Genomic DNA, 12,851 nt, shown 5'->3' on the forward strand with positions numbered 1-12,851 from the left:
TCCTCTCATATACCCCTGACGGGGCTTCAACTTCAGGTTCTAGGGACCCGATACCCCCAAGTAAGGAGTCCCGGGTTGAAGCACGAACACGGTCTTCGGACCCTTTCTGTATACAGCCCTACTCTCAATATAATGAGGATCCACACTTTATTGAGGATCCTGACTTGGGCATGTTGGGAGAACAATCTGGGACGGGCTACTATGGGGATGAGGAGGACCAAGAGGAGGAAGAGGACGACCCAGAAGCCTACAGTGTAGATTCCCCAGTAGACCAAGATCCCCCAGTTACCGACTCCCCGGTCGACAATCAACCACTCTTGAATGAAGTTCTGTCCAGAGCGGCAGAACACTTCCACATTGACACACAGGGAGCACAGGAAGAGAGGGACTTTGCCGAAGAATTAGTGGGAGAAAGGAGACCTGTTGCCCAGGCCATCCCTATCCTTAAATCGATACAAAGAAGGATAGACCCTTCCCTTGTAAATCCCAACCTCACCACAGCGGTAAACCCCAAGATAGAGAAACTTTTCAGGGCAGCCCAATCAGACCCGCTGTACATAAGGGGGCAACTGAAACCGGACTCCCTGGTAGTTACGAACACACAAAAGAGGGCGGGAACACCCCTGTCATCGTCCAAAGCTCCTCTCGACAAGGAGAGCAAGAAGATATATGGCTTGGGCAGGAAGGTAGCCTCCACTTCCGCCTACCAGGCAAGGATCGCCAACTCCACCACCCTACTGGCGAGTTACAACTGCCACCAGTGGGAGGAAGTCGCGGTACTCATAGACTCCGCCCCAGAACCCTTAAAAGGCCAATTGGCACGGGTTGCGTTGGAGGGAAGAGCCGTGTCTGGTTGCATTTTAAGAGCAACCTTTGATGCCGCGGATAACTCTGGCAGATTGATAGCAGAAAGCACTGTTATCAAAAGACATGCTTGGTTACGCCAGTCTGGGTTCAAACCGGAAACACAAGCATCATTAATAGACAAACCAGTGGAGACAGATCTACTGTTTGGCAAGGCGGTAGAGGACGCCCTGAAAAATGCCAAGGATGAGTACAAGACTCTCAAATCCCTAGGCCAATTAACCAACAAACCCCCGATTCAAAGAGGGAATGGCAATTTTCGTCGCCCACGCGGACAAAATTCCCAGAGAGGAACAAACTATTCCCGGGGGCAGGGTACACCATGGAACAACAACAACCAGCAGTCTACCCAGAGTTATGGCAGGGGTAATAAGAGAGGACGTGGTAAGGGTAGAGGCAGACCCAGTACAGGCGGCAGCACGCCTCCACCAAAACAGTGATGTTCCGTTCAGGGTCCCTTCTCACGCATCCTCAGTAGGGGGACGCATTACCAACTTCACCCAAGCTTGGGAAGGGATCACATCAGACAATTGGGTGCTGTCCACAGTGTCCGCCGGATACTGCATAGAACTGTTAGAGCGTCCCCGAAACCACCCGCCACGTCAGAAAGTACACTCATTAGACCACCAGAAGACCCTCCTCGAAGAGGTTGCCAATCTTCTAGCAAAGGAAGCGATAGAACTCGTCTCAGGACACCAGGTAAACAAGGTTATTTATTCAACTTACTTCCTTGTGCCAAAAAAAGATTTGACAATGCGCCCAGTATTGGACTTAAGGCCTGCAAACAAGTATGTCAAGCCCTCAAAATTTCGCATGACTACTACTAAAAGGGGGATTACATGGCAACATTGGACATGAAAGATGCTTATTTTCATATTTCCATGTTCCCAGCGCACAAAAGATACTTGCGCTTCAAGGTGGACAGTCAGCACTACCAGTTCAAGGTACTGCCCTTGGGGATAGCCTCGGCTCAAAGGGTATTCACCAAGGTACTGGCGGTGGCGGCGGCACACCTACACAGGGAGGCAATCCCAGTGTACCCTTATCTGGACGACTGGCTCATCACGGGGGAGACCCCAGTAATTTGCAGAACAAACCATCAAAGAACGATCGACCTCCTCTTCGGATTAGGTTTCTCCATAAACCAGAAAAAGTCAAGTATGGTGCCAAGCACCACCAAACAGTTCTTAGGAGCTGTCCTAAACACACAAGAGGGGTTGGCCTTTCCATCAGAGGAAAGAATTCGGAATATACTGCTGCAAATTCCGCAATATCAGGCCGGTCGCCAGATAACGGTACGCAAAGCAATGCGTTTGCTGGGCATGATGGCGTCATGTATTTACCTGGTCCCCCACGCGCGCCTGTGCATGCGTCCCATGCAAGAATGGCTGGCGAAACAGTGGTCTCAGGCAAGTGGTCAGTGGGACGATCTAGTGGTAGTTTCGCCAACACTTGTACAAAGTCATCCATGGTGGACAAGAGAAAATCTGTCCAAGGGGAAACCCTTTTACGATCCCGAGATACAGGCGGTAGTCACAACGGACGCCTGCCTGTCAGGGTGGGGAGCTCACCATCTCCACCACACAGCTCAGGGTCTCTGGTCTCACTCAGTGGCCAAGAATCATATCAACCTGCTAGAGCTTCTGGCAGTATTCAGAGCACTTCAAGCGTTCGAGCCCTACCTGTTGAACCTGTCAGTGCAGATCCGTACGGACAGCACTACAGCCATGTTTTACCTGAACAAGCAAGGAGGGACTTGTTCGCTAAATCTGTCCAGCTTGCCCAGAAAATTTGGATATGGGCACTCAGACGGAACATCTTCCTGTCATCTCAACATGTTCCAGGGGATCTCAATTCTCTGGCGGACGCTTTGAGCAGAGATCCCCTCCCAGAAGAACACGAATGGTGTCTACACAGAGAAATCGTAGAAGATATCTTCTCTCAGTGGGAGTTCCCCACCATAGACCTATTCGCCACAAGCAAAAACAGACAGTGCCCAGGATTCACATCCAGGTTCCCCCAACCAGACTCCCAGGGGAACGCCCTGTGGATGAACTGGTCAGGGATGTTTGCATACGTTTTTCCACCAACACATCTCATCAGGAAGGTGGTCAACAAGATGAACAGAGAATCGATGACTCTCGTCCTGGTTGCTCCTATGTGGGCGAGACAACCGTGGTTCCCACACTTACGCAGACTAGCGGTGTGCAAACCTATCAAACTCCCGGGCTGGTACAACCTGCTGTCCCAGCACCAGGGTCAGAAAGTGCATCCTCAACCCAACTCAATCAACCTGGCAACATGGCTCCTGAGGTCATAGAGTTTGGACATCTCAATTTGCCGCAGAGATGTATGGACATTCTAAGAGAGTCTAGGAAGCCAAACACGAGGCACTGCTACTTTGACAAATGGAGAAGATTCGTTATCTGGTTCCAGAATAAGCAAATCAACCCTGTTGATTGCAATCATTCCACAATTGTCACATACATGCTCCACCTGCTGGACGCAGGGTTGGTTTTTAACTCACTAAAGGTACACCTGGCAGCTCTGTCAGCATACACCACCTCCCATAACAAGGTGTTGTGGTGGAAAGTACCAGTGGTTAAAGCCTTCATGGAAGGAGTAAAGAGACTTCACCCTCCAATTTCTAACCCACCACCAGGATGGGACCTTAACGTGGTGCTAGCTAAACTCAAGGGTCCCCCATTCGAGCCCATGCATAAAAGCAGTCTCAAACACCTTACTTATAAGACAGCCTTTTTAGTAGCAATTACTTCGATAAGAAGGGTCAGTGAAATTCAGGCTCTGTCAGTGCAGGATCCTTTCTTTACAGTCCATAAAGATGAACTGGTTTTACGTACACATCCTAGGTTCTCACTTAAGTTTATTTCAAGATTCCACGTGAACCAGTCCATCGAGCTTCCGGCTTTCTTCGAAGACCCACAAAGCTCGGCTGAGGTGAAACTACACACTCTAGATGTGCGTAGGGCGGTCCTATACTATGTAAACAAGACCAGACCGCTAAGGAAAACAGACCAACTGTTTGTCTCCGTAGCTAGAGACAAAGAGGGAGATCGCGTCTCTAAAGGTGCCATCTCTAAATGGATTGTTAACTGTATCCAGCTGTGTTACTCCCTTTCTGGAAAAACTTTGCCTTTCACGCCAAGAGCCCACTCTACAAGAGGCATTGGGGCCATTCTGGCTTTCATTGCAAATGTACCCCTTGACACTATTTGCAAAGCAGCTACTTGGAGCTCTATTCACACCTTTACTCAGCACTACTGCATTGACACCCATTCCAAGACAGATACTCAAGTGGGACAAGCGGTTCTAAGACATTTATTTGCTCATGACCCTTCTCACATCCCACCTCCCTCTTCTAACACTGCTCGCTAATCTATGCACAGCATGTGATCTAAGCAGATTCCACAAGCCTCAGAAGGGATACATTACTCACCGTAATCGTATTTCTGATGCTTGTATCTATCTGCTTAGATTCACATGCGACCCACCCTTCCTCCCCTCTGAGAGAAGGCGCATGGATGCTTGTAGTCTTATCTATCTATCTATCTGCTTGGATATCCATACTCACGCTACTCCTCATGCTACCTCATGTCAGAAAAAATACAATCTGAGGGTCCTACACGCGTGAGGGATCATGGGTACAGTGGACGTCACACTAGGGATAGTATTACTGGCACGCCCTGTGTCAACGCCCATTTTCGAGTTTCGAAAAACAAACTGTAATACTCCGCAGCTTCCACTAGATGTCAGCCTATGCACAGCATGTGAATCTAAGCAGATACAAGCATAAGAAATATGATTACGATGAGTAATGTATCCCGTATTTTTCTACACGAGAGGGTTGAACCTTTATAACCTGGGGCATCTTTACAACTAACGTCTTCCCACTTTGCCCTAATCATTTGCAGTAGCCATCTTCTCTGCATAACCATGATAATTGTATATGAGCTTTGGTTTGGGGCCTCCACCTAAGGCTGAGTCTGCTTGTGAAGTATTAGCTGTTGGCCTGCTGCATGCCATCCCAAACCTAGAACTCTATCGCAGTGAATATGAAGCAGATATATATTGTCACACATATATTGTCATGGGTAGTATACCTCAGTGGGAATGCGCTCATCTTCGAAGCAAAACAACACAGAGCAACACAGGTTAAAATCCCGGGTCCGTGCTTAGAAACCTCTTCGGTATTAGTACCCGGCAGGGGGCTGTGGCAGCTTCTCAGCCAATGAGGAAGCTCAGAAGCCGCCATCTTCCCCTACTAGTGAATGAGGTAAGTGGTCTCCCACTTCCACTCTGCCCTCCCCATCCACAGAATTCCCTCCCACCCCTCATCACCACTTACCTTAATTGAAGTCCATTTCGGGAGCAGATGCGCTCACAACACTTCTGTCCCCAGCGTGTCCACTAACGAGCTGCGACAGGCCATCATAGTAAGGAAGAAGGGACTACACCTAGTCCCTTCTCTCCTTTCCATGGTGCCCATTTTTTTGTTTACTTTTTTAAATGGGTGCCATGGGAAGAGAGAAGGGAGCACATGTATTCCCGTTTCCATGGCGGCCATTTTTTTTTGTTTACTTCTATTTTTTTCAATGGCAGCCATGGAAAGGGAAAACTGACTTTGTTTTCCCTTCCCTCAGCGGCGATTGTTTTGACATTTTTTTTTCTGTTCCAAAATGCCAAAAAATACTTTTAGCACCCCAGTCTTAAGGGCTGGGGAACTAATAGCAATAGGCCCCTCGCATAGGGGTCATTACCACTTCAGGTAACCCCCGGGACCTTCGTTAAGGCCCTCCCTTTGCTCAGGCCTGACGTCGTAATGCCCTCCCTGCTCGGGGCCTATTGCTTAATTAACCGTATCATAAAAAAAACAATTATACATGATATGCTGCTTTTTAACAGGAGCCTGCCCTTTCTATGGTTCTATGTGAATTTGCCAGCTTTTAAATGTCAGCAGTAACAACAGCGGGGTCAACCCCAACCATTTTTTTTTTTAGGGGCTTCCCCTACTGTACACCTTACCCTACCTCCAAACAATCTAAAGCTATCCTATTAGCTCGCTTTATATGTTTGCAAGCGAATGGCTCTGGAAGCGTCTTTACCACTGCAATTCCAATGCCAGCATCCTCTCCACCCAATACCCTTTCTTCCTTAGCCATCATTCCTGTGAGGATTTGAATGGAGTTTTAGCTGCTTGTTTAATCAATAGTTTGGTTTCCTGTCAAATGTAAGACCCAAAGAAACCATAGTCTTAAAAAGATCCAGTCTAGCTACAAAATCATCCAGTCACAGTAGTACTCCACGTAAGACCAGTCTGAATCCCTGATTCCAGTAACATGATCTAAAATAATCCTATGTAAATTAAATCCTCAATTTCTAATCCTTCCAGTAAATGATTGCTGGTCGGATAGGTATAGATTACAGGACCCTGCTTCCTCCCGTCCAGCAACACGTAATATTTGCTTATTGATCCCCAACACACCCATGCCATATTTCAATGGATCTTGTCAAGGATTCGCTGTCTGAGGGGAGACTGCTCTGCATTGGAGATCACTTGGAATAGGGGGAGCATGCAGAGCACCGATGGAGGCAAAAATAAAATTCAACCACCTACTCTACCAGATTAATCAAAGGCATAATTCTTAAAATGTGTAGCCTTAAGTGCATTTACGCTAGCTGCAAACTGTAACTCGGGATATTATGGTGACGGGGCTGGCAGCGAGGCACATGCACTCGCTTGTCCACGAACAGGACTGCTCAGCTAGCAACTTGATGCTGGTACACCTGGGCAAGTCTTTGCCAGGGTAAGAAAGATTGCAGAAGCATGGCTTCAGGCCTTAGATCTCCTTTTGCACGCCAAGATAGGGCGATTGTTAGATTGTGAGGCATGTGCAATCATCTAAAAGAATAGTGAAACTACGTGTGCAACCAAAAAGGAAGCCACACCGCGCTAAAGTGATAGCTCTAGCAGAGTCGTAAGACCTAACTCGATAGAGTTAGGAAGGCTGGTAGCAAGGTTCAGTTAGTCAGTAGGTACAGAAAGAATACAGAGAGCATTGACATACTGAAAAGTTATATACACTTTAATAAAGTCACACATATATTCAGTAGCGGAGGTAGCATTTGGTGACGGGAAGGCAGCTAATAGGGCACCAGCATGAAGCTGGAAGGCACACTGAGCTCTAGGGAAAAATCCAGGGGGGAGGGATTTGACTATGTGAATGTCCAGGTAAGTACCCATAAGTCACATCAGAGTTGATCTAGGTAAATTGCAAACATTCCCCGTAGGAATAACAGGACAACTTAGTAGCCAGACCCGTGGTTATGATGGTGAAAAGCAAGATAAGTCCCAGTGCACAACCACAGGTCAGGAGATGACCACAACTAACCCCGGGGGACACCAGAGAAGGTCTTCTTGGAACAATTCAGTGGGAGTTGAAGAGCCAGCCGTACCAAAGAGAAGAGATCGGGAACAGGATTTGAGTCAATATAAGTACATTTCTCAATTCCAGTACCAGGGGACCTGTAAGAACCCACAACCAAGGACCAAGGGACATCTGGGGGTAAGTATCTTCAATGACCCACCAACCCAGGACACAGAGAAAGGTAGTCACAGTGGCAGTTTCTGAAATCTTGGAGCAGGAACCGTGAAAAAACCCAGTAAGTAAAGTGTCCTCCTTTGCAGGCCAAAATGTAGGAATTCTACTAGCCAGAAACCTTTACCCTGAACAAACAACCACCTCTAAGGCCCAAAAGAACAGTGCACCTTCCTATTAGTGGGACCCAACACTAAGAAGTGAAAGAAATGGTGAAGATGGCTGCTGGGAAGACACTGGACAAGCGGGTTTCGGCCGCTCAAAGGTAAGCCCAGGACAAGGGTTCCAGCAGTATGGCCATGTCTGTACCTACAAAGGCAGAAACCGCTTCTTCAGAGTGGACATTTTCACACAGTTAAGCAAACCTGCTTGAATCTCAAAAATGTTAAATAAAATTGAGTGTAGAAACAGGGTCACTCCTAGAAATCCCATACACAAGAGGCTAGCCTAAGCAAACCCACCTGTTACAAAAAGGGGCTTTAAACAAAGGTTTTGCTGGCCAGCCAATTGGTTTGGCCACCAAGACCCAGAACCACCCCCACTGGATGTGTAACTGTCATGATGCCTACCCCCAGGCATCCGGACCAAGCCCATCAGCTCCGGGAGCAGGCATCTAGACATTTAGTAAAACCTCAGCAGCCCCGGCTAGGGGCTATCTGGGTTCAGTCCTGGTGCCTAAGGCGCCAGGCTCATAGTCCTTAGTTACCTCAGGCAGACCATGCTGCAAATGACTCCAATCCAACATGAAGCCTGAAAGGGACTATTTTTCTACAGGGACTATTTTTTACTCGGGTGTGGTTCTAGGGACTTCTTACCTGGGACTACTTTTGAGGCTATTTAAACCACGCCCGACCAGCAACACAGGCTTCGCATTATTCTGCATCCAGCAGCGTAACGCTCACTGTGCCTGCAGCCTGCATCCAGTCTTCTGCCACGCCCGCCTCGAATCCGGAGCTCCTAAAACAAAGAGGAAAGAAAGGGACAAGGTTAGAAAATGAACTTATTTCTATTCCACACCTGATTCTGGATCCATCTCGTCTCCGGACCTGTAAAGAACATCATTTCTGCACGTGCCGCACCTCCAGCTGCAGCGCCGCGCCATACTCACCAGCATCCTTCGGGTCGGCGCTGCCTCCATCATTTATTCGCCGAACTTCAGCACCTAGGAGACAAAAGAAAAACCACAAGGTGAGCCGAGGGAACCAACAAATATAATTCTTACCACCATAGACTTACCTGATTTACCACCGGAGGCATCCTTTTGTGACTCTCCATATGTTCACGTGCCGCATCTGTAAAGAGAGACAAAACAACACGTTTTTCACGTGCAACATTTACTGGACAGCGCCGGGTAATACCGACTCTTACCTGAGCGCCACCAGCTGCCACAAGAGCATCTTTTCACGAGCCAGCTGCAAGACAAGAAAGGAAGGGGGGAACAAGAGTGAACATCAGACATATTGAACTCTATGAACTTAATACTTACTGGTCCTCACCAGGAACCTCAGAGTCAATACTCTCCGGAACTCTCCCGAGCCTTCAAACCAGTGAAGTAACTGGAATCGACACGCCCCTGCAAATCCACGCAGGATGGAGAGCTCATCTTTCAAGAATATAAGGTGAGATTGCTGTGAGGGCATTTCAGAGGTGATTAGTTGGGGAGGACTGTGGGGGTGCCATCACTTGAATCCACAAGTGGCTAAATCCATCTCTCCACTTGCAGGAGAATATTTCTACGGGATAAGCAGACAAGATTAGGAGGGCAGATCCAGTCAGTCATCGCTGCACTACGCATCACGTGGGTGGAGACCGCAGCGGTCCGGGTCCGTCTGACGCCCCTGTGGGAGCCAGGTGAGTGTAATAGAACCTCAGGATTTTTCAGAATATATAGACTTAGTGGTCCAGTTAGACCACCGACTTCAGAATAGAAAGGCTGATCGAGCTAAGTTCGAGAATCGGGTATTGGTTAAACCCAATGTTACCCTCAAAGGAACAGATGTATCAGAACTGATGCAGATCGGGGGGGTCAAGGGACCCTTAACTCAAAAGGAAAGAGAAAGAAGACGGCAGATGCAATTGTGTCTGTACTGTGGGGCCTCAGGACTTTTTCTACGGGATTGCTCTATAAAAACATCTAAAAGAGTAGTTGGAGTTGCTGATAAAAATCAAACAGAGCCTGATTTGGGAAATGACCATGCCCGACAAGCGTAGAGGTCCGCTTGCCGAGCTTGAAGAAGGATACTCAGACCTCGCACTTCATCATACCAATGGTCCTTATAGATCCAAGGCAGCCATCACATATGCACGCACTGAGGGCATACATTGGTAGCGGGGCCATAGGAAACTATGTGGACCACGAGTTGGCTTCTAGGATGAATCTATCTCTCTGCAAAAAGACCACTTCGGATGTCATCACCACAGTCGATGGAACTGAAATTGCCTCTGGGCCTGTAACTCATTCCACCGCAGAGATGACACTATTGGGTCAGGATGGGCATCGAGAGACTATTGTGTTTGATTTAATCAAAGCCCCGCAGTTCCAAATAATACTGGTGATACTTTGGTTGGAAACACATAATCCTTGTATTGATTGGCGAGAGAAGAGAATAACCTTCCCGGATTGTGCACATACTTGTTACCCGAAAAAACCCTTGAAACAAGGCCTGGCCACAGTCGCTACTCCAGTCGTGCAGTTACCGTGCATTAAATCAGATCACGGTTAAGAACTGATACCCATTGCCTCTGATCCCCGAATTACTAGACCAAGTAAAGGACGCTTGCATCTACACTAAATTAGATCTCCGAGGGGCATATCATCTGGAACGTGTAAAGAAAGGCGACGAATGGAAGACTGCTTTTCGCACTAAGTACGGGTTATTCGAATACCAGGTTATGCCCTTCGGGTTGTGCAATGCACCAGCAGCCTTCCAGTATTTTATGAACGATGTCCTTCGTGAACTCATTGACGTCTGTGTTGTTGTATACATAGACAATATTCTAGTGTACTCCTCTTCAAAATCAGACCATGTGAAGCACGTTCATGCAGTCCTTGAGAAACTACGCCAGCACAAGTTATATGCAAAATTGGAAAAATGCGTTTTTCATGCTATGGAAGTTGAATTCCTTGGATTTGTCCTGACTCCAAAAGGAGTCCGAATGGACTCTCGAAAGGTGGATGCAATCCTCAAGTGGCCATCACCCAGTTCAGTTAAAGGGGTACAAAGCATGCTCGGATTTGCTAATTTCGACCTTAGATTCATTCCGGATTTCTCACATGTTGTACACCCGATCACAGCACTTTTGCGGAAAAACAAACGCTTCTTGTGGACCGAAGAAGCTGAAAAGGCCTTCCAAGAGCTGAAAGCGAAATTCACGTCTGCACCTTTCTTAAATCATCCACGCCCCGAACTTCCATACATAGTTGAAACTGATGGATCCAGTTTAGCCATGGGGGCTGTCCTGTCCCAGAAGGATCCTGAAACCGGTCAACTTCACCCAGTAGCATTTTGTCCAGAAAGTTCTCGGCACCCGAGTTAAACTATGCGGTTACTGATAAAGAGCTATTAGCCATCAAATCCGCCTTCAAGGCTTGGCAGCATTATCTTCTCTGTGCCAGGCATACCATTACGGAATCACCGATCACCGGAACTTGCAGTATTTAAAAACAGCCAAGGCCCAATCGTTGCGTCAACTTCAATGGGCATTGTTCTTTGCCGAGTTCGATTTCGTGATCACTTATCGACCAGGTTGTAAAAAAATGGCAAGGTAGATGCCTTATCCCGAATAGATATGGGAGAAGCATATGTGAATCCGGAACCGGTGCCTATAATTTCAGAACAAAGAATTCTTGGCATAACCACTCTACAGACACTAGAGGATATTCAAGTAAAGATCCAACAACTCTTCGATCCAACAGCCCTGCCGGACTGGGTGAAGAAAGGCTCGGACTACTCAGTCATCAATGACCTACCTTATTATCAAGGGCGACTATTTCTACCACACAAGGAACTACAAGAACTAGTCATCTCCAATTATCATGACACCCTGATGGAAGGACACTCGGGTATCTCAAAAACTGAAGCTAAAATTAAGAGACAATTCTGGTGGCCCACCTGGCGAAAAGACGTAAAGTCATTTGTAATGACTTGTGGCATTTGCGCCCAAAACAAAAGTCAGAAGAAAAAACCAGCTGGCCTCTTACAACCTTTGGATATTCCACCTACACCATGGCACACCTTATCGTTAGACTTTATTACAGATCTACCTCCATGTAATGGATTTAACATCATTCTAGTTATTGTGGATCTTGTTTCCAAGATGGCCCTCTTTATTCCTCTAAAGGGATTACCTTCTGCTTCAATTCTGGCCAAGGAGTTCCTCGAAAACATTGTTCGAATACACGGATTTCCTTCCGTATTGGTCTCTGACCGAGGTAGTCAATTCATTTCACATTTTTGGAAGAAATGTTGTCAACGGGCGCAAATCGACATGAGGTTATCAACCAGTCACCATCCCCAGACCAATGGTCAGATGGAGAGGACCAACCAGACCCTTGAACAGTACCTACGTTGCATGCTACACCAGACCGAAAGTAATTGGAAAGATATTTTATGGATTTCCGAGTATGCATACAATAACTCTGTACATTCAGGAACCGGACAAAGCCCCTTTTATACCATATATGGACATCACCCTCGAACCTCAGAACTAGATTCGCCTCAGCATTTAGAAATGCCTGCAGTTAGTCATTTGCATTCTACTATTACACAAGCCTTTAAAGAGGCAACAGAACATTTGAAAGAAGCAAAAGAGAAATATCAGAAAAATTCTGATCAACATAAAAGTGAAACTCCACAATACCAGATTGGGGATCAAGTTTGGCTGGCTACAAAACACATACCTCTGAAGGGAACTCAGACGTTTAACCCTAGATATTTGGGACCTTACACTATTAAAGCCATTATCAACCCGGTTTGCCGTCAAATTGGAATTACCCTCTAATATGCGAATTCATCCTGTCTTTCATGTTTCACTTTTAAAACCAGTTCAACCAGGAACAAGATTAACCAAACCACCCGACCCCATCTTGAAAGATGGAGAACCTGAATTCGAGGTAAAAAATATCCTGGACTCCAAGATGGTTAAATCAAAACTTTTTTATTTAATCGATTGGAAGGGCTACGGACCACAAGAAAGGTCATGGGAACCTAGTGACCACGTCTATGCACCAAGGTTGGTGAAAAGATTCCATCGGAACTTCCCAGACAAACCAGGGCCAAGGGGAAGAACAACTTTAGGAGAGGCCTTGGGGGGGAGTGCTGTCATGATGCCTACCCCCAGGCATCCGGACCAAGCCCATCAGCCCCGGGA

At 47.1% G+C, this 12,851-nt stretch overlaps 1 protein-coding gene across 4 annotated transcripts in view; it reads left to right on the forward strand.

Moving 5' to 3' along the window:
- The window catches only part of LOC138472257 (alkaline phosphatase, tissue-nonspecific isozyme-like), a 472,404-nt gene that overhangs the window by 393,641 nt on the left and 65,912 nt on the right, over window positions 1-12,851 (forward strand). The gene's annotated exons all lie outside the window — the stretch shown is intronic.

This window comes from Ambystoma mexicanum, chromosome 8 (genome assembly GCF_040938575.1).
Source record: "Ambystoma mexicanum isolate Mex_15411 chromosome 8, UKY_AmexF1_1, whole genome shotgun sequence".
In the NCBI taxonomy this organism is placed as follows: domain Eukaryota; kingdom Metazoa; phylum Chordata; class Amphibia; order Caudata; family Ambystomatidae; genus Ambystoma; species Ambystoma mexicanum.